A 23,817-nucleotide genomic window follows, 5' to 3' on the forward strand; every position below is an offset into this window, starting at 1 on the left:
CCGATGCCAAGGGGAGAGTTCTAGCTTTCTCTGACCTATGCTTGTTGGTTGTGATTCAGACACCTTCCACTCCAGGCTGTTGCTCAAATCCTCAGCTTCTCTTGAGGAGACTAGTTATCCAGGCTGAGAGAATTATCTGTGGCAGTCCGACAGCGGCCTAGCTAAGGTATGACAGGTTTCCTGGGCGCCTCTTGAAGGGGGCAGGGCGGGGGAGGGGTAGGCAATGAGCAGTTTCTATTGGCCATCACAGCTTCCGTTGTCAGCTGCGAGGGATCATTCAGCAATTTAAACTAATTGCCAAAGACACTATTTTCTGTAGATACACCCCTCGCACCAGGGCTTCTACACTTTCATATTCTTTAACTAGCTCCAGAGCAATGAGCAAAAAGATGTTTTAATCACCAGAGAGAGGGCTGAGACAAACTCCCTGCAAGCTTCCGGCTAAGGGAGGAGCCATCATGGGCTAATTGGCCAATTTCTTACTGCCCTTTGGGGGGCAGTGTGTCCAGGAGCCAGACAGGCTGAACCACTGGAGCCACAGGAGACGGTGTCCCTGATGTCAGGGTTGCCTTGGACTCCTTTCTTTTTAGTCATGGCTCCAACAGGGATGCAGGTTGTATTTAAATGTTCATTTTGAAGGGATTTCAAGACTCACAGAAAAGCTTTTCTGACTCATCTTGTCATTCCTGGCCCAAGCCTTGGATTCAGCCATGTTAGTAAGTAACTTTGATTCCTCTTAGAGGACAATGGTATTTAAAGAGCAAATTTATCATTAGATGTGCTCAGTGCTTCTAAGGCTTCCTAACCACCTCAGCTAACAGAGCTAGGGAATATGTATATATAACACACACCATCACAACAAGTTGCCATTGAGTGGATTCCAACTCATGGCAAACCCACATGTGGCAGAGCAGAAATATGTTCTATAGGTTTTTTTCTTTTTTAATTTTATTTATTTTGTTGTTTTGAGAAATATACACAGCAAAACATTCAACAATTCAACAGTTTCTACTTGTACAATTGAGCAACATCAATTACATTCTTCGAATTGTGCAGCCATTCTCACCCTCCTTTTCTGAGTTGTTCCTTCTCCTTTAACATAAATTCACTACTCCCTAAGCTTCCTATCTAATTTTTCAAGTTGCTGTTGTCAATTTGATCCCATATTGATAGTTCTTAAAAGAGCACAATGCTAAAGGTAAACATTTTTTACTAGTTAAGCCAAACTATTCTTTGGTTTTAAGAAGATTCCAGGTTCAAAGATTATCCCAGGGCAATAGTTTCAGTGTTTCTTAAGCTTCCATGTCTCCAGAAAGCCTGGGGTCCATTTTATTGTTGTTGTTGTTGTTATTGTTGTTGTTGTTAGCTGCCGTCGAGTCGTGTCCGACTCATAGCGACACTGTGCAAAACAGAACAAAACACTGCCCGGTCCTGAGCCATCCTTAAAATCGTTGTTATGCTTGAGCTCATTGTTGCAGCCACTGTGTCAATCCACCTCGTTGAGGGTCTTCCTATTTTCTGCTTACCCTGTACTTTGCCAAGCATGATGTCCTTCCCCAGAGACTGACCCCTCCTAACAACATGTCCAAAGTATGTAAGACGCAGTCTCGCCATCCTTGCCTCTAAGGAGCATTCTGGTTGTACTTCTTCCAAGAGAGATTTATTTGTTCTTCTGGCAGTCCATGGTATATTCAATATTCTTCGCCAACACCACGATTCAAAAGCATCAATTCTTCTTCGGTCTTCCTTATTCATTGTCCAGCTTTCACATGCATATGATGCAATTGAAAATACCAAGGCTTGGGTCAGGTGCACTTTAGTCTTCAAGGTGACATCTTTGCTCTTCAACACTTTGAAGAGGTCCTTTGCAGCAGATTTACCCAATGCAATGTGTCTTTTGATTTCTTGACTGCTGCTTCCATGGCTGTTGATTGTGGATCCAAGTAAAATGAAATCCTTGGCAACTTCAATCTTTTCTCTGTTTATCATGATGTTGCTTATGGGTTCAGTTGTGAGGATTTTTGTTTTCTTTATGTTGAGGTGCAATCCATACTGAGGGCTGTGGTCTTTGATCTTCAGTAGTAAGTGCTTCAAGTCCTCTTCACTTTCAGCAAGCAAGGTTGTGTCATCTGCATAACACAGGTTGTTAATGAGTCTTCCGCCAATCCCGATGTCCCGTTATTCTTCATATAGTCCAGCTTCTCGCATTATTTGTTCAGCATACAGATTGAATAGGTATGGTGAAAGAATACAACCCTGACACACACATTTCTTGACTTTAACCCAATCAGTATCCCCTTTTTCTGTCCAAACAACTGCCTCTTGATCTATGTAAAGGTTCCTCATGAGCACAATTAACTGTTCTGGAATTCCCATTCTTTGCAACGTTATCCATAATTTGTTATGATCCACACAGTCAAATGCCTTTGCATAGTCAATAAAACACAGGTAAACATCCTTCTGGTATTCTCTGCGTTCAGCCGGGATCCATATGACATCAGTGATGATATCCCTGGTTCCACGTTCTCTTCTGAAACCGGCCTGAATTTCTGGCAGTTCCCTGTCGATATACTGCTGCAGCCGTTTTTGAATGATCTTCAGCAAAATTTTGCTTGCATGTGATATTAATGATATTGTTCTACAATTTCCACATTCTGTTGGATCACCTTTCTTGGAAATAGGCATAAATATGGTTCTCTTCCAGTCAGTTGGCCAGGAAGCTGTCTTCTGTATTTCTTGGCATAGATGAGTGAGTACCTCCAGTTCTGCATCTGTTTGTTGAAACACCTCAATTAATATTCCATCAATTCCTGGAGCCTTGTTTTTTGCCAATGCCTTCAGAGCAGCTTGGACTTCTTCCTTCAGTACCATCGGTTCCTGATCATATGCTACTTCTTGAAATGGTTGGACATTGACTAATTCTTTTTGGTATAATGACTCTGTGTATTCCTTCCATCTTCTTTTGATGCTTCCTGCGTCATTTAATATTTTCCCCATAGAATCTTTTCCTATTGCAACTCAAGGCTTGAATTTTTTCTTCAGTTCTTTCAGCTTGAGAAATGTCAACCGTGTTCTTCCCTTTTGGTTTTCCATCTCCAGCTCTTTGCACATGTCATTATAATACTTTACTTTGTCTTCTCGAGACACCCTTTGAAGTCTTCTGTTCAGTTCTTTTACTTCATCAATTCTTCCTTTTGCTTTAGCTGCTCGACGCTCAAAAGCAAGTTTCAGAGTCTCCTCTGACATCCATCTTGGTCTTTTCTTTCTTTCCTGTCTTTTTAGTGACCTCTTGCTTTCTTCATGGATGATGTCCTTGATGTCATTCCACAACTCGTCCAGTCTTCGGTCACCAGTGTTCAATGCATCAAATCTATTCTTGAGATGGTCTCTAAATTGAGGTGGGATATGCTAAAGGTCATATTTTGGCTCTCGTGGACTTGCTCTGATTTTCTTCAGTTTCAGCTTGAACTTGCATATGAGCAAGTGATGGTCTGTTCCACAGTCGGCCCCTGGCCTTGTTCTGAAGGATGATATTGAGCTTTTCCATAGTCACTTTTCACAGATGTAGACTATTTGATTTCTGTGTGCTCCATCTGTCAAGGTCCATGTGTATAGTCGCCATTTATGTTGGTGAAAGAAGGTATTTGAGAATTTGAAATTCTATGCTGAATGTTCCTCCTTTCAGTCAGGATTCTTCTATAGAATCTTTGATCAAAATATTTAGTAATGGTAGCTGGGCACCATCCAGGTCTGGTCTAATGGGAAAGGGGGCAGTTATTCCTGAGGACAATTAGCCAAATTTTTCATTTCTTCCTGCTACTTCTGGCTTTCCTTCTTCCTCTGTTGCTCCAAGTGAATAGAGATCAATTGTTGTGTCTTGGATGGCTGCTTGCAAGCTTTTAAGGCCCCGGGCACTACACAATGAACCAGGAGGTAAAACACAAGCACTGAACACATTAATAGGTCAGTTAACTGGGATGTCCCATGAAACCATGACCCTAAACCTCAAAACCAAGGAACCAAATTCAATGCGATGTTTGGTTGTGCATAAGCAGCCTCAGCACCTACTCTTTTTTGTTGTCGTGGTTGTTGTAACTTATCATACAACTTTTGCCAATTCAACTTTTTACGGTGTATGACTGTTCCATAGGTTTTCAATGGCTGGTTTTTAATTGCATTTTAGGTGATAATTTACAGTACAAATTAATTTCTCATTCAAAAATTTATACATAAATTGTTTTGTGACATTGGTTGTAATCCCCACAATATGTCAGCACCCTCCCCCTTTCTCTTTTCACCCTGGTTTCTCCATGTCCATGTGTCCAGTTTTCCTGTCCCTTCCTGCCTTCTAATCTTTTCTTTTTAGCAGGTGTTGCCTATTTGGCCCGGTCTATTTGCTTGGTCTAAGAAGCATGTTCTTCACATGTGTTATTGTTTGTTTTAGAGGCCTGTCTAATCTTTAGCTGAAAGGTGGACTTCAGGAGTGGTTTAAGTTCTGAGGTAGCAGGGTGTCCAGGGGCCATAGTCGGGATTTCTGCCAGACACTGTCAGAACAATAAGTTTTTTCTTTTTTTGTGAATTTGAATTTTTCTGCATTTTTCTCCCATTCTGTCCACGATTCTTTATTGTGATCCCTAACAGAGCGGCCAGTGAGGTAGCCAGGCATCATCTAGTTCTTCTGGGCTCAGGCTGATGGAGGCTGTGGTTCATGTCGTCCCTTAGTCCTTTGGACTAATATGTGTCTTTGGGTTTGTTTTTTTTTTATTATTGTTATTCTCTTTTCCTCCTCACATGATGAGACCAATAGATGTATCTTAGATGATCATTTGCGTGCTTTTAAGCCTCCAGGCTCTACTCATCAAAGATGTAGAACATTTTCTTTAGGACTATGTTTTGTCAATTGACCTAGATGTCCTCCGAGACCATGGTCCCCAGACCTCAGCCCCAGTAACTTGGTCCATAAAGGTGTTTGGATATATCTAGAGAGCTTCTGTGACTTTGTAAATGGATACTTTTTTAAAAGTCAATCATCAAGCCTTTTTTCTGAGGCATCTCTGGGTAGAGTCAATATTCCAAACTGTCAGTTAGTAGCCAAGTGTATTAAGAGTTTGCACCACCCAGAGACTGCAAAGTAGAAACTAATAGAAATGGTTACTCATAGGGGCTGAGTTGGGAATGGAGTGGAAAGATGTGGGATAAGAATAGACACTAATTTATAATACAAAACTCTCAATCTATTTATTGATATGAAAAACTAGGAGTTCAAACTAATATCTCCCGTTTTCATTTGACACACAGAGTTTTTTCCACTTCCCCTATTCCAAATATGTTATACCTTGCTTCGATTTTGAGGAGTCCCTGCCTTTTTCCACAGTGTTTTTACTTATTTGCTGAATCCTAGAAGACATGCTAAATAATTACAGGAACTATAACCCCTGCAACTGTGTATGACAAACCTAACAAGTGCGGTTCAATATTTTTATCAGGTTTTCTTTTTTTTAATCACAATGATATATAGACAAAACACTATGTTTAAAAATTACTTGAGAGGCAGAACCAACAGGGCACCCTAGACAGATGCATCGTGCTATCTTTCTGCAGCAAAGATCCCAAACACTAAGTAAAAGAGATACAAATGCCAATCCTGAAACCCTAAGCATCAAATGAAGGGGTAAAGAAATAGATCAAATACCAAATGGAAGAATAAACAAAAGGAAAAGAGAGATAAGGAGAGATACAGAGTGGAAAAACCAAACCAAATACAAGAAATATTAAAGGGAGTCCTTTAGTTAGAGAACCAACAACATCAGACAACAACTGGAGTCTAAGACACAGGACAGCACCAGCCAGATGCCAACCTAGGTAAAGAACTCTCAATAATAAAACAAAACTAAAAGACTTAACACAGGGAAACAGAGACATCAGTCTGTAAATAACAACAACATCAAAATTACAAAACGGGACATGAACAGTGTAGGTATAGAACTTTCGAATGAAGAGGAAGTCAAGGCGACATTAACTAGTAAAAGACTGGTTCAAACTTAGGAAAATAAGGGTAAATTTCAAGATTTCAAGGTAACCACAAAGAAAATCAGCAAAACTACTCATTAGAATAAGAAAAGAAGAAAAACATAAAATCTTAGTAAACACGAAAGCTATAATAATGAGAGAAAAAAAAAACCCACAAACAAAAGGAACCCGGTAAAGGAAAGTAAGAGGAACAAAGAAAATGTAAGCACCACAAAAAAAAGGTACAACAATATGACAACAATAAACTCATACTATTGATAATCATACTAATGTAAATGGCTTCAATGCACCTGCAAAGAGGCAGAGAGTGGCAGAATGGATGAAAAAGCACAGCCCATCAATATGCTGTCTACAAGAGACACATCTTAGACATAAAGACATGAGTCTATTAAAATCAGAGGATGGAAAAAATATAATAAGCAAACAGTAATCAAAAAAGGCAGGAGTAGCAATACTAATCTCAGATAAAATAGACTTCAAGGCAAAATCAAGCATAAAAGGCAACAAAGGACACCATATGATGATTAAAGGGATAATCCAACAAGAAGACCTTAATAAATATCTACACACCCAACAATAGGGGTCCAAGATTCATAAAACAAACTCCAACAGCACTGAAAAAAGAAAATGACAGTTCCACAATAATAGTAAGAGACTTCAACACACCACTGTCAGTAGAGGACAGAATGTTTAGAAAGAAACTCAGCAAAGATACAGAAGATATAAAGGCCACAATCAACCAACTTGACTTCATAGACATATACAGAACACTCCACCCAATAGGAGCAAAGAAAATATTCTTTCCGACACACATGGAACATTCTCCAGAATAGAGCACATTTTAGGCTACAAAGCAACCCTCAATAAAATCCAAAGCATTGAAATAATACAAAGCATTCTCTCTGATCACAACACCATAAAAGTAGAAATCAAAAACAGGAAGAGCAAGGAAAAAAAAATTGAATGCATGGAAACAGAATAATATGTTGGTTAAAAACAGCTGGGTAATAGAAGAAGTCAAAGAGGGAATTAAAAAATTCCTAGAATTAAGTGAGAATGAAAACACATCATACCAAACTGTTTGGAGCACAAGCAGTGTTCAGAGGACAATTTATATCAATAAACTAACACATCAACAAAAAAAAACTCTGGTGCCAAATCAAAACATTATTCCTACAACTCAAACAAATAGAGAGGAGCAAAAGAAGTCTATAGCCACCAGAAGAAGGGTAATAATAAAGATTAGAGCAGACATAAATGAAGTAGAGAATAGAAAAACAATAAAAATAATCCACAAGACCAAAAGTTGGTTCTTTGAAAAGGTGAGCAAAACTGACAAACAACTGGCCAAAATGACAAAAGAAAAACAGGAGAGAAAACAAATGACAAAAATAAGAAATGAGATAGGGGACATTACAACAGATCCAACTGAAATAAAAGGCATCATAAGAGAATAATAGGAAAAATTGTACTCAAATAAATTTGAGAACCTAGAGGAAATAGACAAATTTCTAGAGACACAATACCTGCCTAAAATAACACAAGATGAGATAGAAAATCTGACCAGACCCTTAACAAGAGAAGAGATTGAAGAGGTAATGAAAAAGCTCACAACCAATAAACGAAGCCCTGATCAAACATTCAGAGAAGAGCTCACACCAGTACTACTCAAAATATTTCAGAGCATAGAAAAGGAAGTAATACTCCTGAATGCATTCTATGAAGCCAGTGTAACCCAGATAACAAAGACAGGTAAAGGTGCCACAAAAAAAGAAAATTACAGACCAATATCTCTCATGCGTATAGGTGCAAACATTCTTAACAAAATTCTAGCCAATAGAATTTAGCATTGTATCAAAAAAATAATACCCCACGACCAAGTGTGATTCGTACTAGGTATGCAAGGATGAGTAAACAGAAAATCAATTACGTAATCCACCGCATAAATAGAACAAAAGAAAAGAATCACGTGATCATCTCAATAGACACAGAAAGGACATTTGATAGTCCAACACCCATTCCTGATTTTAAAAAGTCTCAATACAATATTAATAGTAAAGAAATTCCTCAAAAATAACAAACCAACCACCAATATCGTTCTCAATGGAGAGGGACTGAAAGCGTTCCCCTCAAAAACAGGAAGAAGATAAGGATGCCTTTTATCACCACTCCTATTTAACATTGTGCTGGAAGTCCTAGCTACAGCAATAAGGAAAGAAAATAAAGAGCATACAAATTGGAAAGGAAGAAGTGAAACTATCCCTATTCACAGATGGTTAAGTTAGTGTGTCAACTTGGCTGGGCCATGATTCCAGTGGTTTGGCCATCGTATGATGTTGTGATCACTTCCATGATGAGATTTGATATAATGTGATCACCTCCATGATGAGATCTGCTGCAAGTAGTCAATCAGTTGAAAGGGAGTATCCTTGGGCAAGTGGACTGCATTAAATATAAGCGGACTTTCTGGCAAGGCTCGTGGGCTTTTGCTTGTACTGGATTCTGCAGCTGGGTCTTGTTCCTCTGATCTCCAGTTCTTGGGACTTGAGCTAGCAGCTTACCTTCAGTCTTGCCTGCCAAACTTGGGATTCAGCCATCTTTGCAGCCTGAGAGCAAGAGCCCTGCTGTCTGATCCGCCCATCTTGGGTTCACCAGCCCCTGAATCAGAAGCCTCTCTCCTGACCCATCAACTTGGGAAGTTCCAGCCTCTACAACCATGTGAGCCATTTCCTTGACATAAATCACTCTCTCTATACATGTATACGCTTTACTGGTTTTGCTTCTCTAGAGAAGCCAGCCTAAGACAGATGCTATACAAATAACCTCAAAGACAGATTCCACAAGAAACCTACTGGAACTAACAGAAAGATTATGCAGAGTAGCAGATAAAAGATCAATATAGAAAAATCAGTTAGATTCATAAACACCAACGAAGAGAACTTGAAAAGGAAATCAGGAAAACAATACTATTTATGATATCCCCTAAAAAGATAAAATATTTAGGAATAAATCTAACCAAGGAAGTAAAAACCTATACAAAGAAAACTATGAAACAATATTGCAAGAAACCAAAAGAGACCCACATAAATGGAAAAACATACAATGCTAATTAATGGATAGGAAGACTCAACACTGTGAAATTGCCAATCCTACCCAAAGTGATCTACAGATATAATGCAATCCAGAACCAAATACCAACAGTATTCTTTAAGAAGACCGAAAAACTAATCAGCAGCTTTATGTGAAAAGGAAAGAGGCTCTGGATAAGCAAAGCATTATTGAAGAAAAAGAACAATGTAAGAGACCTAACACTACCTGATCTCAGAGCCTACCATACAGCCACAGTAGTCAAAAAACAGCCTGGTATTTGTACAACAGCCGATGCATAGAACAATGGAACAGAGTCAAGAACCCAGATGTAAATCCAACCACCAATAGTCAGCTGATACTTGACAAATGGCAAAGACCATTAAGTGGGGGAAAAGACGATCTTTTTAACAAATGATGCCGGCAAAACTAGGTGTCCATCTGTAAAAAAAAAAATGAAACAGGACCCATACCTCACACCATACACGAAAACTAGATCAAAATGAATCAAAAACCTAAACTGAAAACCTAAAACAATGAAGAGCATGGAAGAAAAAATAGGGACAACACTAGGGTCATAAATAGTATACAAACCATAAGTAACAGTGCACAAACAACAGAAGACAAACTAGATAACCGTAAGCTCCTAAAAATTAAATACATCTGGTCATCAAAAGACTTCACCAAAAGAGTGAAGTGAGAAACTACAGACTGGGGGAAAAAATTGGCTATGACATGCCCGACAAGGGTCTTTAAAATCTATAGAATATTTCAATGTCTCAACAACTAAAAGGCAAATAACCCAATTAAAAAATGGGCAAAGGATATGAACAGACACTTCAACAAAGAAGACATTCGGTCAGCTAACAGACACATGAAGAAAGGCTCCTGATCATGAGCCATTGGAGAAAACTAAATCAAAGCTACAAGAGATACCAGCTCACCCCCAACTTTACTGGCACTAATCAAAAAAACAGAAAATAACAAATGTTGGGGAGGTTGTGGAGAGACTGGACTCTTATGCACTGCTAAGAGGAATGTAAATTGGTACAACCACTATGGAAAACAATATCGCGACTCTGTAAAAAGCTAGAAATAGAAATACCATGTGATCTAGCAATCCCACTACTAGAAATATATCCTAGAGAAATAAGAGCCATCATATGAATAGACATGTTCATTGCGGCATTATTCACAATAGCAAAAAGACGGAAACAACCTCAACGCCCAAAAGCAGTAAGAACAGAATCCACTTAGGCTTGGAATTCTCACAATATCACTACTATAACTAATTTATTAGTCAGAGCAAGTCACAAGACCTGCCTAGATTCAAGGGGTACAGAATAGACTCCACACAGGAAAGGAGGTGATACAATCTACCAGAGTCACTGACACAACTTTTCAAGGAGGCATCACTGGAAGCATCACTAAAAAAAAAAAAAAAAATCACTAGGAGAATAAAAAATATGAATGGGTAACTGTCATTTGGCAAACAAAAACCCCACCTCTATAAAGCATCCCCAGAGCCAATTTCATGTCTCTGTTCCTCAGGCTGTAGATCATGGAGGTCACTACTATACACGTAACTGAAACAATTATGTCCTTGATTTTGGAATTGTTTGAAGAAGGAAAGAAGTAAATAATTGCAAGAGTCCCATAGTACAGAAACACCATGAAGAGGTGGGAGCCATAGGTGGACAAGTCTTCACAGATCCATTTGGTGGAGGGAGCCTTCAGGATAGTGGCCCCAATGCTGACATAAGAGCCCGAAATAGCATTCAGTGGCAGAAGGACAAGCACTCCCCCCACAGTTAAGATAACTAGATCATTGAGGGAGGTGTCTGAGCAGATCAGCTTAAAGAGGGCAGTAAGGTCACAGAAGTGGGGATGGTGTTGTCAGCACAGAAGGACAAGCAAGAAAGGAGAAGGGTGTGTAACAGGGCATGGATGCAAGAGAAGAACCAGAACTCAACCACCAAGAAGGTACACTGCTCCTCCCTCATGATGGTGGGGTAATGGAGAGGGTGACAGGCGGCCACAAACCTGTCATATGCCATGACTACAGGAAGGAGATTGTCAAGACAAATGAAAAGTATCCAAAAATACATCTGCAAAGTGCACTCCACATAGGGAATGGACTTGTCACTTGCCTGCATGTCTATCGACATCTTTGGGACAGTAACAGATGAGAACGAGACATCGGAGAAGGCCAAGTGGCTGAGGAAGAAGTGCATGGGAAAGTGCAGGCGAGAGTCCAGCCTGATGAGCAGGATGATGAACCGGTTCCCCAGCACCATGGAGAGATACATGCCCTGGAACAGGGTAGAGAACATGGTCTGTTACTCCAGCCTTATGGAAAGCCCCAGGAGGAGGAATTTGGACCTGATGTTCTGGTTCTCAGGCCTCATACCGCTCTTCTCTCTGCTGGGAATAAAAAAAAAAAAAAAGGCAGTAAGAAATGTCAGGGACAGAGAGATGACAGTTAGCATCATCAGGTGTACCACTGTATTACAGCCATGTTCTTATTGCCTAAAGACTGTCAAAATTCAGAAGAACCTGCACATTTCATTGTAGGAATCTTCAGTCTGCCCCATTCTGCCTGTCACCAATGACAAACAAGATTTCCATCAAAGGAAACCAATTTAAATTTATTCATTTATTCAGCCATGTTCCAGACACTATTGTTGGCACTGGGAATAGAACAGGAAATAAAATATCCAAGGCCCTTCCCTCCTGGAGCTTACATTGTATGAACATCTCAGAGAGTACTGAGCAAGAGCTGCAATTTTGCAGCCAGGAGGCTTGAGTTTGATTCCTGCCTCAGTGATTTGCTAGCTGGGTTGTCTTGGGCAACTTTCTCTCTAAATATACCTCAGTTTTATCCCCTATAGTGAAAAAATAATATTACTTAATCATGGGATATTGAAGGATTAAACGAGTTAATGTACTTAATGAGTTTAGAGTGCATCTTGGAGTAATAAGTCTCTACAATGTGAGCTATTAATATTAGCAGGATTAGTTCAACAGATGAATTGGGCATCAAGCTTCAAGAACTCAACAGAGAGGGAGGCGTGGCCAAGACGGCAGAATAGTCAGACCCTTTCTGTCATCCCTCTTACAAAAAAGACCTGAAAAAAAAGTGAATCAATTATATATGACTGTCTAGGAGCCCTGATCATCAAAGACAAAGCTGAAGAGTCAGACCAAGCAGCAAGGGGAAAGACAGACAATTCAAAAGCAGTGGAGAAGTGCCAGTCATGAGGTTGCCAGCCCCCCACTGGTTGGGCCAGCTAGTACATACACTCTGAGGTGAGCAGTAGCATTCAGGAAGTGTCTCACCACATCGGGTGAGGCCAGGTGGCAGTGAGCATGCACACACCTCCAGAACCAACTGGAAGCAGCACTGGACCTGTGAAAGAGAATTGCAAACTTCTAACCTACCATGTGGGGGCAAAATAACCCCTCCCCCACAGAGTTTCACAGCAGGGAAGTGCATCTTTCCCCTCACCCACTCCCCACCCTGCTCTGCTCCAACACCAGTCTAGCACTATTCAACAAATGATATGCCCCCTAAGCCAGAACTCAGGGTTATCTGTACCCATACCTGTTGTGGCTTTAAAAAATACCATGTTCCTAGAACCCCTGAGGGAGCAGGAGAGCAGTGGGATGCAGACCTCAAATTCTCATAAGACCAGACTTAATGGTCTGACTGAGGCTAAAAGCACCCCGGTGGTCATGGCCCCCAGACCTTCTGTTGGCCCAGGACAGGAACCATTCCCAAAGCCAACTCTTCAGACAGGGATTGGACTAGACAATGGGTTGGAGAGGGATGCTGGTGAGGAGTGAGCTTCTTGGATCAGGTGGACACTTGAGACTATGTTGGCATCTCCTGCCTGGAGGAGAGATGAGAGGGTAGAGGGGGTTAGAAGCTGGCGAAATGGACACGAAAAAAGAGAGTGGAGGGAGAGAGCAGGCTGTCTCATTAGGGGGGGCGTAATTGGGAGTGTGTAGCAAGGTGTATATGGGTTTTTGTGTGAGAGACTGACTTGATTTGTAAACTTTCACTTAAAGCACAATAAAAATTATTCAAAAAAAAAACATACCATGTTCCTTAAGCTAGGAACTCAGGGTGGGACAGCAGGCTCTGCCTTTTTGTCTAGCCCCTGGCATAAGGGGTTTGCAGACTTGCAGCACCCTTCACCCCTGTCCAGACCTGTGTGGGCCAACTCAACACTGCGTTAGGATAAAACAAGGAGGTCATATACCTGAAGCCCATTTTCTACTGCAGAAGCCAAAGGGGAGCTACAGATTTGTGACATTTGGCACTGCCCTGCCCATTAAGCAGAGACCTCACCCAACCAGATCAAGGGTCTGAGGGCTGATGATACTGCCCAATCCATTTAGGCACCCACAAGAGTCTGAGAATAAATGGTGCCTCCCAGTCCCTTCAGCCAACAGCACCAGGTGCCCAAGGACTGGCTGAAATACCCCCCATGGTGCTTTCTATGGGACAGGGACACTCCCTCCACCCAGGCACCCAGGGGTAGCCATCAGGCCCCTGCCTTGCTTTGCACATAGTTCCCTACTGCAGCCAGATACCTGTTCCTGCTGCAAACACCCCTATGCAGCTCTGCCCATCTAGGAGTGTAGGTGAGAGTCAGCGCCACATACTTGGTAACCAATGACCTGGACCCCTGTGCTGCACCCACACAAGAAAAGTGAACAGAATCCTGGGCTCTCACACCTAGTAGCTGCTCTAACCACCTGGAGACAGGACATGAGAGCTCCAAAGACACCAATAACCAAAGTAGCTCACACGCCCAGCCTACTTGGGTATACCATAATGAAACAAAACAAAAAGATAGGGCACGGTAAACAAACATACAACAAATAAATATAATAACTTACTGATGCCTCAGAGACAACAGTCAACATCAAATCACATAAAGAAGCAGACCATGATGGCTTCAGCAAGCAACCAAAATAAAGAACCAGGAAAACTTCTGAAGGAAGATAAGGTAATGGAATTACCTGAGATAGAATTCAAAACACTAATATACAGAGCTCTCCGAGAAATCAGGAAGATCAGGCAAAACTCAGATCAAGTCAAGGAACACACAGACAAAGCAAGAGAGGAATTCAGGAAAACAATACAAGGACAAAATGACAAATTTAACAGGCTAGTAGAAACCATAGAGAGACAGCAACTAGAAATCAAAAAGTTAACAAATTTTCAGAATTAGATAACTCAATAGAAGGTCATAGGAACAGAATTGAGTCAATGGAAGTCAGGATTAGTGAGACTGAAGATATATCCCTTGACACTAGTTCATCTGAGGAAAAATCACACAAAATAATTTTTTTTAAAAAGCGAAGAAAGCCTAAGAATTTTGTGGGACACTATCAAGACATAAAACCTATGAGTGATCAGAGTACCAGAACAGGGGAGAATAACAGAAAACACAGAGAATTGTTGAAGATTTGCTGGCAGAAAATTTCCCTGATATAGTGAAAGACAAGAAGGTATCTATACAAGAAGCTCAATAAACCCCACCGGGAGGAGGCCAAAAGAATATTACCAAGGCATGTCATAATCAAACTTGCCAAAACAAGAGACAAAGATAGAATCTTGAGAGCAGCTAGGGATAAATGAAAAGTGACTTACAAAGGAGGACCAATAAGACTAAGCTCTGACTACTCAGCAGAAACTACTCAGGATAGAAGGCAATGGGAAGACATATACATACAAAGCCTTGAAGGAAAAAAAATTACAAGAGTTATATATCCAGCAAAACTCTCTCTCAAATATGATGGCAAAATTGAGTCATTTCCAGATGAACAGAAGTTAAGGGAATTTGTAAAAACCAAACCAAAATTACAACAAATATTAAAGGGAGTCCTCCAGTTAGAGAACCAACAATATCAGACAACACTCCAATGCTAGAACACAGGACAGATCAACCAGTTATCAATTCAGATAGGGAAGTAACAAAAACTAGTTAAATCTAAAAGACTGCAAATAGGGAACCAGGGATATCAATATGTAAATTATGACAACATTAGAACAAAAAAGAGGGTATAAACAGTTTAGTCATAGAACTTCCACATGGAGAGAAAGTTAAGACAATATTGTCATGTATTGAATTATGTCTCCCTAAAAATATGTGTATTAACTTGGTTAGGGCAAGATTCTCAGTATTCTGTGGTTGCCCTCCATTTTGTGATTGTAATTTTATGTTAAAGAGGATTGGGGTGGGACTGTAAAACCCTTACCAGGTTACATTCCTGATCCGATGTAAAAGCAGTTTCCCTGGGGTGTGACCTGAACCACCTTTTATCTCCCAAGAGATAAAAGGAAAGGGAAGCTAGCAGGGGAGGCAGATCTCGTACCACCAAGAAAGCAGTGCTGGGAGCAGAGCTCATCCTTTGGACCCAGGGTTCCTGCACAGAGAAGCTCCTAGTCTGAGGAAAGATTGATGAGAAGGTCCACAGGGAGAGAAAGCCTTCCCCTGGAGCTGACATCCTGAATTTGGACTTTTAGCCTACTTCACTGTGAGAAGATAAACTTCTCTTTGTTAAAGCCATCCACTTGTGGTATTTTTGTTATAACAGCACTAGATGATTAAGACAGATATCAAGAAACAAAAGATTGGTTTAAACTTAGCAAAATAAAGGTAAACTTTGGGGAGGGGTGGTTTCCACAGTCATTTTATTAGGACATCTGGAATGAAAGAAGGAGGCTATGGATACACATACCATCTAAGAATGCTTTATTTTTCCTGTAAATATGAAGACAATCTTTTATTCAAAAAGAGCAAATGATTGCTTGGATCTTCATCTGGGTTAACTAATGGGCTTTCTAGGCCTAATTGTGATGCTAACCACAACAAAATATTTATTTTCTAATTCTTTCCTACCTCTTTCTTTAGGAGCTAGAGAGATGCTAAGGTTCACAAATATTTTTATCTCCTTTTAAGAACTAAGACTGTGTTTATTGGTCGTTGGAGCCAGAAGGAGCCAGCAGAAAGCTCTAGAGCACAGGGGAGTAAAACTTCATGTACACTGTAACACTCAGCAATGGAATCTGGAAGGAAGCTGGAGTCTCAGGTCAATGGTGTTGCTGGCTCACATCACCATCCACAAAGGAAAATAACAAACTTACCCATCAAAATAAAAAAGAAGAAAAACATAAAGACTCAGCAAACACAAAATCAACAACAATGAAAAGATAAAAGCAATATACATAAAGAAAAGTGACTCAGAACAGAAAATTAAGTGAAACAAAGGAACTGTCAATATCACATACACACACACACAAAAATCAAAATAACAGCCCTAAATTCATACTTATCAATAATTAAATGAATGTTAATGGACTAAATGCGCCAATAGACAGAGAGTGGCAGAATGGATAAAAAAAAAATCATGATCCATCTATATGTTGCCTATAAGAGACACACATTAGACCCAAAGACACAAACGAATTAGAAGTCAAAGGATGGAAAAAACATATCAAGCAAACAACAGCCAAAAAGGAGCAGGAGTGGCAATATAAATTTCTGACACAATAGACTTTAAAGCAAAATCCACCAAAAAGGTTTAAGAAGTACACAATATAATGATTAAAGGGTCAATACACCAGGTGGAAATAACCATAATAAACATATACACACCCTGTAACAGAGCTCCAAAATACATAAAACAAACTCTAATGGCATTGAAAAGAGAAATAGTTCCAAAATAATAGTAAGACTTCAGCACACCACTTTCGGTAAAGGACAGAACATCTAGAAAAAAACTCAATAAAGACAAGGAAGATCTAAATGCCACAATCAATCAACTTGACCTCAGAGACATATAAAGAACACTCCACCCAACACATGCCAAGCATACATTCTTTTCCAACTCACATGGCACATTCTCCAAAATAGACCACATTTTAGGCCATGAAGCAAGCCATAACAGAAGCCAAAACATTGAAGTATTACAAAGTATCTTTTCTGACCGTAATGCCATAAAAGTAGAAATCAATAACAGAAACAGCAAGGAAAAAAAATCAAATGCATGGAAACTGAACAACACCTTGCTCAAAAACTGCTAGGTTATAGAAGAAATCGAGGACAGAATAAAGAAATTCATAGAATCAAATGAAAATGAAAACACAGCTTACCAGAACCTTTGGGACACAGCAAAAGCAATGCTTAGATGTCAATTTATAGCAACAATTGCACACATCCATAAAGAAGAAGGGGCAAAAATTAAAACATTAACCCTGCAACTAGAACCAAGAGAGAAGCAAGAGGAGCCCTTGGGCCCCAGAAGAAAGGATAAAATAAAGATTAGAGCAGAAATACATGAAATAGAGAATAGAAAAACTATTGACAGAGTCAACAAGACCAAAAGTTTGTACTTTGAAAAGGTCAATAAAATCGAAAAACCATTGACCAAACTAACAAAAGAAAAACAGGAGAGGACCCAAATAACGGGAATAAGAAATGAAATGGGCGATATCACAACAGACCCAACTGAAACTAAAAGGATCATAACAGAATACTATGAAAAATTGTATTCAAACAAATTTAAAAACCTAAAATAAATGGACACATTTCTAGAAATACATTACCTACCCAAACTAACACAAAATGAGGTAGAAAAACTAAACAAACACCTAACAAATTAAGAGGTTGAAGAAGTAACAAAATAACTCCCAAAAACAACAACAAAAAATGCCCTGGCCCAGATGGCTTCACTGGAGAATTTTACAAAACTTTCAGAGAAGAGTTTACACTAGTACTGCTAAAGGTATTTCAGAGCATAGAAAAGGAAGGAATACTCCCAAACTCATTTATGGAGCCAGCATAACCCTGATACCAAAGCCAGGTAAAGACACCACAAAGAAGAAAATTAGAGACCAATATCTCTCATGAACATAGACACAAAAATCCTCAACAAAATTCCAGCCAATAGAATTCAACAGCATGTCAAAAAATAATTCATCATGACCAAGTGGGATTCATATCAGGTATGCAGGGATGGCTCAACATGAGAAAATTAATCAATGTAATCCAACACATAAATTAAACAAAAGATAAGAACACATGATCTTATCAATGGATGCAGAAAAGGCATTTAACAAAGTCCAGCACCCATTCCTGAGTAAAAACACTCAGCAAAATAGGAATAGAAGGGAAATCCCTCAATATAATAAAGGGCATTTTTACAAAGCCAACAGCCAACATCATTCTAAACCAAGAAACACTGAAAACATTCCGCTTGAGAACGGGAACCAAACAAGGATATCCTATATCACCACTCTTATTCAACATTGTACTGAAGTCCTTAGCCGGAGCAATAAGGCAAGAAAAGAAATAAAGGGCATCCAAATTGGTAAGGAAAAAGTAAAAGCATCCCTATCCGCAGATGATATGATCTTATACACAGAAAACCCCAAAGAATCCACAAGAAAACTACTGGAACTGAAAGAAGATTTCAGCAAAGTATCAGGATACAAGATAAACATACAAAAATCAGTTGTATTCCTCTACACCAACAAAGACAACTTCAAAAGGAAAACCACAAAATAAATACCGTTTACATAGCCCCTAAGGAAATAAAGTACTTAGGAATAAATCTAACCAGAGGTGTAAAAGATCTACACAAAGAAAACTACAAAACAGTATTGCAAGAAACCAAACGAGATCTGCATAAGTGGAAAAACATACCATGGTCATGGATAGGAAGACTCAACATTGTGAAAATGTCAATTCCAACCAAAGTGATCTACAGATACAATGCAATCCCAATCCAAATTTCAATGACATTTTTAAAGAGATAGAGAAACAAATCACCAACTTCATATGGAAAGGGAAGGGGGCCTGGATAAGTAAAACATTACTGAAGAAGAACAAAGTGAGGGGCCTCAAATATCTGATTTTAGAACCTATTGTACTGCCATGATAGTCAAAACTGCCTGGTACTATTTCAACAACAGACACATAGACTAATGGTACACAATTGAGAACCCAGACATAAATCCATCCACCAATGAGCAGCTGATATTTGACAAATGCCCAAAGTCCATTAAATGGGGAAAAGACAGTCTCTTTAACAAATGGTGCTGCCATAACTGAACATCCATCTGCAAAAAAATGAAACAGGACCCATACTTCACACCATATACAAAAACTAACTTGAAATGGACTAAAGACCTAAATATAAAATCTAAAATGATAGAGATCATGGAAGAAAAAATAGACACAATGCTAGGAGCACTAACATGGCATAAATAGTATACAAACCATACCTAACAAAGCACAAACACCAGAAGAGAAACTAGAGAACTGGGAGCTCCCAAAAAGCAAACACTTTTGCTCATCAAAAGACTTCACCAAAAGAGTAAAAAGAACCTACAGAGTGGGAGGAAAAAATTGACTACTATGTATCTGATAAGGGTTTAATCTCTAACATACTGAAACCCCTCAACAACAAAAAGACAAATAACCCAATTAAAAAATGGGCAAAGGATATGCACAGACACCACCAAAGAAGACACTCAGGCAACTAATACATGAGGAAGTGCTCACAATCATTAGCCATTGTTGTTTTTGTTGTTAGATGCCATTGAGTGGGTTCCGACTCATACCAACCATAAGTATAACAGTAAGAAATACTGTCTGGTCCTGCACCATCATCACAATCATTGTTATGCTTGAGCCCATTGTTGCACCCACTGTGCAATCCACCTCATTGAGGGTCTTCCTCTTTTTCTCTGACCTTCTACTTTACCAAGGATGATGTCCTTCTCCAGGGACTGATTCCTCCTGATAACATGTCCAAAATACGTGAGGCACAATCTGGCTATCCTTGCTTCTAAGGAGCATTCTGGTTGTCCTTCTTCCAAGATTGATTCGTTCCTTCTTTCAGCAGTCCATGGCATATTCAATACTCTTTGCCAACACCACAATTCAAAGATGTCAATTCTTCGGTCTTCCTTATTCATCCTCCAGCTTTCACGTGCATATGCGGTGGTTGAAAACATCATGGCTTGGGTCAGGCTCACCTTAGTCTTCAAGATGGCATCTTTGCTTTTTAACATTTTAAAGAGGTCTTTTGCAGCTGATTTGCCAATGCAATGCATCTTTTGATTTCTTGACTGCTGCTTCACAATTAAGTGTTCTGGAATTCCCATTTTTTCAATGTTATCCATAATTTGCTATGAGTCACACAGTTGAATGCCTTTGCATAGTCAATAAAACACAGGTAAACATCTCTCTGGTATTCTCTCCTTTCAGCCAGGATCCCTCTGACAACAGCAATAATATCCCTCATTCCATGTCCTTTTCTTAATCCGGCTTTTATTTCTAGCGGTTCCCTGTTGATGTACTGCTGCAACTGTTTTTGAATGATCTTCAGCAAAATTTTACTTGCATGTGATATTAATGATATTATTCAATAATATCCAAATTCGGTGGGATCACCTTTCTTTGAATAGGCATAAATATGGAACTCTTCCAGTCAGTTACCAGGTAGTTGCCTTCCAAATTTCTTGGCATGGACAAGTGAGCACTTCCAGTGCTGTATTCATCTGTTAAAACAACTCAATTGATATTTTGTCAGTTCCTGGAGCCTTGTTTTTTGCCAATGCCCTCAGTACAGCTTGAACTTCTTCCTTCAGTACCATTGGTTCTTGATCATATGCTACCTCCTGAAATTATTGAATGTCGACCAATTCTTTTTGGTGCAGTGACTCTGTATTCATTCCATCTTCTTTTGATGCTTCCTACGTCATTCTGTATTTTGCCCATAGAATTCTTCACTATTGCAACTCAAGGCTTGAGGAATTTTTTCTTCAGTTCCTTCTGCTTGAGAAATTCCAAGGGTGTTCTTGCCTTTTGGTTTTCTAATTCCAGGTTTTTGCACGTGTCATTATAATACTTTGTCTCCTTGAGCAGCCCTTTGAAATCTTCCGTTCAGCTGTTTTATTTCATCATTTTTTCCATTTGCTTTAGCTACTTGACATACAAGAGCAAATTTCAGAGTCATTTCTCACACCCATTTTGGTCTTTTCTTTCTTTCCTGTCTTTTGAATGGCCTCTTGCTTTCTTCGTGCCTGATGTCCTTGATGTCATTCCACAACTGGTCTTGTCTCTGGTCATTAGTGTTCAATGTGTCAAATCTATTCTTGAGTTGGTCTCTAAATTCAGGTGGGACATACTCAAGTTTGTATTTTGGCTCTCATGGACTTTCTCTAATTTTTTTTAGCTTCAACTTTAACTTGCATATGAAAATTGATGGTCTGTTCCATAGTTGACATTTGGCCTTTTTCTGACTAACGATATGGAGCTTTTACATCGTGTCTTTCCACAGATGTAGTCGATATGATTCCTGTGTATTCCTTCCGGTGAGGTCCACACGTATGGTCACTGTTTACATTGTTGAAAAAAGGTATTTGCAGTAAAGAAGTCTTTGGTCTTCAAAATTCTATCACGTGGTTGCCAGTATAGTTTTTATTACCAAGGCCATACTTTCTAACTACTAATCCTTCTTCTTTGTTTCCAATTTTCTCACTGCAATCACCAGTAATTTTCAGTGCCCCCGATTGCATGTTTGATCAATTTCAGACAGCAGAAATTGGCCTAAGTGGTTGGTGTGTAACTTCAAGTAATAGTCGTATAAACTGAGGAACATGGTAAGACCAGTGAATTCCAGGAGCACAGGCCCACTGCAGCACTTCATCTGCTGTGAAGTGAGTCTCATCATTAAAAGTAATGCTGTGTGGGATACCATGACAGAGGATAAGGCAATCTGTTACTCCATGGATGGTGGTTTTGGCAGAAGCATTGTGTGTAGGGATAGCAGATCTGTATCCAGAGTACGTGTCTATTCCAGTAAGAAGAAAACACTGCCTTTTCCATGATTGAAGTGGTTCAACATAATCAAACTTCCACCAGGGTGCTGGCTGATCACCTCGAGGAATGGTACCATATCAGGGACTCAGTGATGGCCTCTGCTACTGGAAGATTGGGCATCCATCAGTGGCCATAGCCAAGTCGGCATTGGTATGTGGAAGTCCATGTTGTTCAGCACGTTCGTAAACTCCATGTCTGTCACCATTGCCACTTTGTTCATGAACCCATTGAGCAATGATGGGAGTGGCTGTGAGAAGAAGATGACTCATCCCACAGAACACATCATCCTGTCCACTTGATTGTTAAAATCCTCCTCTGTCGAGGTCACCCTAGGGTAAGTATTCACATAAGACACAGTATCTTCACTTCTTTCACTCATTTACATGGATCTATGCACATACCTCTTCCCCATACCTCCTTATAACCAATTTTCCAATCATGTTCCTTCCAAGTCCCTGACCACTCAGCCAAACTACTGGTCACAGCCCATGAATCAGTATACAATCACGCATCTGGCGATTTCTCCTTCTAAGCAAAATCCTGCCCATTGGGAAGATTTCCCTTCACTAGTGTCCTTCAGGGGGGTCCCAGAAAGGGGCTGTAGTGCTGCCATTTTCCAGTGGTGCTTGCACATGACAAGGAACCATCTGTAACCAGGAACGAATTTTTTTCCTCATCAAATGATCATAAGGAACTCCCCATGAGGCCATAGATACAGATTGGGAGATGGAAGGTAATGTGACAGAAGTGGAGACCATCGGTATTTGGGCCACTTCCTCATATAACTTACTTGTGCCTTCAGGTCCTTCTCAGGCCCGATCTCATATATATCATTTCCATTTAATGATGGAGTGCTGCTGGGCATGTCCAACTTTATGGTTTTGTGGGTCAGACAACACCTGGTTCATGATGGATAACAGATCACATGGTGACTTCATGGCCCGTGGTTAAGTGTTCAGTCTCTACTAAGGCCAGGTAACAAGCCAAAAGGTGTTTCTCAAAAAGGGAAGTAGTTATCTGCAGAGGATGGCATGGTTTTTCTCCAAAATCCTAAGGGTCTGCATTGTGATTCACCAATAGAGGCCTGCCGTAGACCCCAAACAGCATCTCTGTCTGCCACTGACATTGGATTAGCCATATCATATGGCCCAAGGGGCAGAGCTGCTTGCACTGCAGCCTGCATCTGTTGCAAGGCCTTCTCTTGTTCTGGGTCCACACTTAAAAATAGCAGCTTTTTGAGTCACTTAATAAATAGGGTAGAGCAGCACACCCAAATGAGGGATATGTTGCCTCCAAAATCCAAAGAGACCCCTTAGGTGTTTTGCCTCCTTTTTAGTTGTGGGAGAGCCAGATGCAATAACTTATCCTTCATTTTATTAGGAATATCTCAACATTCCCCACACCACTGAACCCCTGGAAATTTCACTGAGGTGGAAGGTGCCTGAATTTTTGTCAGATTAATCTTCCACCCTCTAGCATGCAACTATTTTACCAATAAGTCCAGAGTCATCAATATTTCTTCCTTTCGAGGTCCAACCCGCATAATGTCATCAATGTAGTGGGCCAGTGTGACATCTTGTAGAAAGGAAAGACAATCAAGTTCCCTGCTGACTAAATTATGACATAGGGCAGGAGAGTTGATATAGCTCTGAGGTAGGACACTGAAGGTGTATTGTTGGCCTTGCCAGATGAAGTCAAACTCGTTCTGGTGATCTTTCAAAACAGGTACGGAGAAAAAGGCTTTAGCCAGATCAATAGCTATATACCAGGTATAAGGAGATGTATTAATTTG

General features: G+C 40.0%; 1 pseudogene; it reads right to left on the reverse strand.

The window, feature by feature from the left end:
• Positions 1-10,566: 10,566 nt before the first annotated feature.
• Positions 10,567-11,553, reverse strand: LOC135227238 (olfactory receptor 1J4-like; annotated as a pseudogene).
• Positions 11,554-23,817: the final 12,264 nt, after the last annotated feature.

The sequence above is a fragment of the Loxodonta africana genome, chromosome 9, assembly GCF_030014295.1.
Source record: "Loxodonta africana isolate mLoxAfr1 chromosome 9, mLoxAfr1.hap2, whole genome shotgun sequence".
Taxonomy (NCBI): domain Eukaryota; kingdom Metazoa; phylum Chordata; class Mammalia; order Proboscidea; family Elephantidae; genus Loxodonta; species Loxodonta africana.